This window comes from Podarcis erhardii (genome assembly GCF_964252035.2).
Source record: "Podarcis erhardii genome assembly, chromosome: 5".
Classification (NCBI taxonomy): Eukaryota; Metazoa; Chordata; class Lepidosauria; order Squamata; family Lacertidae; genus Podarcis; species Podarcis erhardii.
This window is the reverse complement of record NC_138509.1, coordinates 27,890,022-27,895,782: the sequence shown is the minus strand read 5'-3', so window position 1 is coordinate 27,895,782 and position 5,761 is coordinate 27,890,022. Positions and strand designations below refer to the sequence as shown.

Below are 5,761 nucleotides of genomic sequence, written 5' to 3'. Positions count from 1 at the left end.
GGAGCCATGGTCACATGGCTTCTTGCTTATTATTATAATTTATTTATTTTTTAACTCTGCCTTTTCCCCTGACTGGACTCAAGATGCCTTACCTAGGAAGCACAAAGAGGAGAGACTGAGAAGAGGAAGCAGAGGCTGCTAAGAGCCTGCTAAACCATATACACTCTGGTAACTTGAGCTCAGGACTCAGGTTAACTCTTTCATGCATGTGAATCAGTAACTGTATATCCCAACAGTCTGAATCAGGAGCTGTGCTTAGCATTGACTATGGTTTAGTTAGTGGAACATGCTTGAAGTTGGTTTGTTTCACTAAACCCTAGGTAACACTAACCACGGTTTGTCCAGGTTCAATAATTATAATTGCAAATGGAAGCGAAAGCTTCCAATCTCCTCCTTACTGATGTAGCAGAGGAGAGGTGTGGTGAAGCCAAATGTAAGGCCTAGGTCTCTCCCACACACACACACACACACACACACACACACACACACACGAGAGACGACTCTGGCAGTTAATTAATTAAGATTTATTGGTTCAACAAAAAGCCCCGGTTGGAGCTCCGCTAATTCAGTCTTTCTTCCACCGATGCCACGGTTGCCTGGACTGAGCTCCGCTCCCTTCTCCCCCAACAGGAAAACCCTCACCTCCTCTTCCTGTAATTTTCGCGCTTCTCGGCTAATCTCCTGAGTCTACGCGATCAGGGTGATTGCACTCTCTCTATTTCTGTGTCTGAGCCTTGCAGCTGAATTCCTGCTCTCTGTGTCTCTCCGTCTCTCTGTGTGTGTACAAAGGTTGAATTCCTGTGGCTAACTGCTTCTCCCCACCTCTTCCTCTGTGCCTGTTCTTTCGCTGCTTGTCACAAAGTCCAGTTCTCTGACACCAAAGAGGTAAAAAATGGCCTTAAGTTTCAGTACTGGAGATATATTCAGAACCCACTAGCAACAAGTCTGTTATTAGAAAGCAAATAATGTAGCAATGAAAATGGGTTAAAGCAGATGCCTTTCTCCAGCATCTGTTCCTTCTCTTAATATATAAGAACTATTTAACCGTACACAGAACACAAAAATACATGAAAGTCTGTATACCCATTAAGTTTGCATCTACAGTAATTTATGACAGTACTGTGCTGCATAGAATTTGCTTATTTAAAATATTTATATACCTTGTCTACTAACCGAAGTTCTCAAAGTAGCTTACAAAATGCTTGAAATGCAATGGAACAGACAGCCAGGGTGCTAAAAGCTCTGGAGTCAAAACTCCAGGTATGTGTGTGAACAAGAGAGATTTAGAACATTATTTGTATAGGAGTAAAAATATAAAAACAGTAGGAATAGAAGAGGCAGTGTCATGGGACCTAGTATGCAAACTATAAAACAGTGTTCATCTAATCATTAATCATATGTTAACGACCAGGAATTGAACACTGGGTTAATGAAAGGTAACAATTTGTTGGGGGGGGGGTCAGACCAACCACGTTAATGAAGTTTTTGTTTCGCCATATTTTTCAGAAAATAAGTTTTCCATACTGTTTGGGGGAAGAAGATTGCTTGGGTTTTATTGAATTTATTTTTCATGTTTCTCTGCCTCCAAAATCTTTTTCTCAAGTCATTTAGGAAAGGAGTTACTGTCTCCTTTTCCTCTGTTTAAGTAGCAGATTTATAATACAAAATGTCTCTGAAACAGGTCTGAGATTTGCAGAGGATTACTTTCCTGCTCAGATAATTATTGACCTTTAATCAATAGGCATTCTTCACATTATAATTACACCTGAAAAATCTGTTCATAGCTGCCATTGAAGAAGAGATTAACTGCAGACACCTTGAGCTCTGACACAAAAGCACACCTTGATTTAGAGGGGCCAAAAGGTGAAAGCAGATACAGAGTAAGCATATAACACAGCAACCCAAAACCCTAATCTGCATGCTGTACAGGGTTTGGATGCAACAGAAGTGACCTTTTTTGTTTGGCTCTGTTCAGCTACATTGGTCGGTGGGCTCTGTGAAAGTCCTTGCTAGGCCCACTGAGAGTAGCCAGCAGAAATATCCAAAACAGTCATCTCTGGGATGGGAAGGGGCAGAGTTAGACTGGATCCTAAAGCTGGCCCAGCTAATGGCAGTGGTCCCAATCTGGGCCTCTGTTCTGCACCAGCCTGGAGCAGGCATGGCAAAAGGCGGGGTATCTGTCATAGATGCTTTAGTTGAGATTCCAGTGTTGCTGGGGGTTGAACTAGATGACCCTCAGGGTCTCTTCAAACTCTATCATTCTATGATTTTATGAAAACCCTACCTCTCTCTCACTCACACACACACACACACACACACACACACCTTCTGCCTTGGCTGACACGAAATGTCAAACTCCTGATGCAGAGATACCTTCCACATTCCTTACAGATCTGCCACTGGGCAGATGGGAGTTAGGATTGTTCCCTAAAGAGTGGTGATCAGAGCTGATTACTCAAGGTGTAACCAGTCCTTGAATGGCCACAAATAAAACACTGTAAAATAAACCAAGAGTATATGCACTCATTTTTCTCTCTATTCCAGATTTACACCATTTACAAAATTAGATGGAACATTCTGGGCTCTACCATTTCAAACTACAGGTGGGAGATCATAACACTGATTATTTTGCAACACAAAACCAAAAAACACCTCCCTGTATGTAGACACTAGCCCTCTCCCTGATAGTTTACTACTTTCAGGTTTAATATGGCTGGGCAATCAAAAATATGGCACACACCCCACTTGCAATTCAAAGTGTTACAATCCACAATCATGCGATCACTTAAATTTGCATACAGGTAGATGAACTGTATTTTATCCAATGAGAATTTACAATGAAAATCTGTCATTCTATGGACTGGTACCTTGACTAGTAAGGATAACCCACATGCAAAAAGCTTTCTGTGCAGGATATCCTTCCTTGCTGGATTGGATCCCACACAAAGGGAATGGGGTAAAAAGAAGCAAACCTATAGGCATGGTTGTGTATTCATGAATCCATGTTGGTTTAGACCAATATGCCTTACAATGTGCTTGTGTATCCCCCCCCCCCCCCCCCGCTGTGTCATGCCGAACTAGGTCAAGGTAGTGTATATTATTACTGAGCTAACTTCAAAAGACCTTATAATACAACCCTCTCCCGATGGTATTGTGTATTCAAAATTAAATCAAAATCATCTTGCCCTGCTGCATTTGGGATCTTCCTGCTCATTCTACAGGGTGGGAATCCCGAACATTAGCCCTAAAGTCCTGTCCTGACAGCACTCCCTATGAGACCGTAACTTCAACCTGCCTCCTGCAGAATTTCAGTCTATATGTTTCACCTTTGTCCTAGTTTCTTTCACTCTGTAGAGGGGATGGAACAGAGATTCAATTTCAGTTCACATTTAAAGGCCAATCTACCAATTTGCACTTTCCAAAACGCAACCGTTCTTTGAAAGTCACACTTCTCTGAATTTTGCAATACAATTCTCCAGTGGGGCAATGTATGCAAAAAAGCATGCACTAGGATAAAGTGTGCCTAAAAATGCACACATTAGTAAAAACAACATACTAAATATATTCTATTAAGGGATACTGTTTTACAGGTAGGTCTATATTAAGCTAAAATGCATGCAAAACTGTCTATATTAGGAGAGGTTCACACTAAAATGCTGATGAATTGCCAGCAAGTTTGTGCATCACTATCCTGTACTTACTTTGTTTACCTCATAGGTCTCCTGAAATGCCTTTTTGACAAATCTTAAAACCAATTCATCACTGGAAGGGGGAGGGAAACCGAAGCAGTTGTTTGCCTCACCTTTTGAAAGCATTGCCCTAGTTGAAAATGAATGGAATAGAAGAAAGTACTGCCAAAACAAAAGACTGTTGACATTTTAGAAAGGGATAGTTACACAGTTGTTCAAAAAATATAGCCTCAATTTGACCATAACAAAAAGACCAAAAAAGCCCCATTATACTAAATCTTTCCCCATCTGGAAAGAACTCCACATTGTGAAACCATAAAAAAAAAATCCATCATACACATATCGACAAAATGCGGAGTAATATAAAACTAACAGAGGAACAAGAAACATAAGTGAACTATTGGGAAAGTGTTACATGCCAAAGGGTCAGAAGAAATCTTCAGGACATTTTGTGAAACATTTCTATTATCTTCCTAAGTCAGTAGCACACAGGAAACCATCAATAAATGTCCAGAGGTGTTTTATGGGGCAGCTGTCCTCAGCCCATTTCAATTTAAACTGACTCACGAAAATAAAGTGAGTTTGGGTATACGGCCACCTAGGAAAAGAGTTGCAAAAGTTCTCTCTCCTAAAGGAAAGAGTGTGGTACAGCTACACATTCATACGGCATTACAAAGCACATGTCTTGGCCTCCTTTGGGAGGAGGTTCCTTCACAGGGTTCGGAAACCATAGGAGGTGTAGTACCCCTCCCTAGTATGCAACATTTTTCCATATTCTGAAGGATCTTTTTTTTTAAAAAAAAAATACACCTTACTCTACCAGAGAAAGCAGGAATATTCTAGCTGGGGCATGTCCTGTTTCAGAGAGAGTCAAGACATTGAAGCCACCTCTGTTTCTGTGCATATCAGCTTCTCATGGACTACAGACTCCATGGGAAGTGTGGGAATGGTGCATACAAAATGCTATGGAAAGAGTTAATGTAGTATATAATCCGATGATGTCACCCCAGTAGGCAGTTTTTCAGTTAGGTCTGCTATCCACTTCAGAATATTAGTTGGTGAGTCTTACTGTGAGAGCAGCAGGAGTCTGTTTTATGCTGCTATGTGCCTAAGAAGAAGTCTGTAAAGTCTCATAAGTCTGTCAGTCTCATATATATATACACACACATGTAAATGTTTTAGTATTCAAAGTACAGTAACGTGTTATGTTTAAACTCTAAACAGAGATTCTTGTGCAGCCTTTTCAAGGACAGAAAAAGAGAACTATGTTTTTTAAAGGGTCAAATGACCTGGGGCAGCTTTTGCACATATAAATACCACAGAAATGACGTAGTTAGGGCTTCCTGGGACTGCCTTCTACCTTTCATTTCCAATTTTCTTACCTTTTGGGTGTGGGGCCTGTTACCGGGATGTTTTCCAGAGTTTAGCCATGCTGGCTGCCCAGCAGAGTGTTTCCTTTCCATTTCAGGAGGAGTCCCTCCTTGTTCCAGTATGGCCTGTGAATTGTGGAGACCTTCCCCTGCAGAGCAGAGTCAAGTTTCAAGAAGCCCTGTCCCCTTACTCCCCTCCTTCAGATACCCTCTGTAACTCTCACCAGAAAAGGACATTTATGGTAAAGTCCCGTTTTCTGTCCCACAAGAAAAATAAGTCACTGGAGGGGAAAATCAAACTGTCATAAAAGCTTGGATACAAGCAGTGCCAGGAGCTTGCTGCCTATTATCGAAGCACAGAGAGCCTGGGAGCTTAGGAGAAGTCCCAACCCGTAGTAATATATTTGCTGGGGACCCTGCCTGTCACCCAAGAAGAAGTATGTCCCAGGAGAAAAAAAGGGTGCCCCACCCTGGAGCAACTGAAGGAAGAGAGAAGTGACTACCGGCTAATTCTGGTTGCCATAGGAACTAGAGAATGCTGAGAGGCCAAATAGAATCCAGGTGTGGTGAGAAATAAGCAGCTGGCAGGTTTTTACTCTTGTTGCCAGAGAGCCTTCTAAGCTTACATGACAGGAGAAAGGGGAGCTACCATGGGACGGTCAAGTAGGGCTATCTTCACATAGGCCCCAGAACCCAAGTCCT

General features: G+C 41.8%; 1 long non-coding RNA gene across 1 annotated transcript; it reads right to left on the bottom strand.

Annotated features, from left to right (window-relative positions):
- Positions 1-503: 503 nt before the first annotated feature.
- LOC309342508 lies at positions 504-5,531 on the bottom strand. The gene is made up of 2 exons (XR_014156873.1): positions 5,072-5,531; positions 504-871 (listed from the first exon to the last, which is right to left on the bottom strand). It is a non-coding gene; the product is annotated as an uncharacterized lncRNA (long non-coding RNA).
- Between the last annotated feature and the right edge of the window lie 230 nt (positions 5,532-5,761).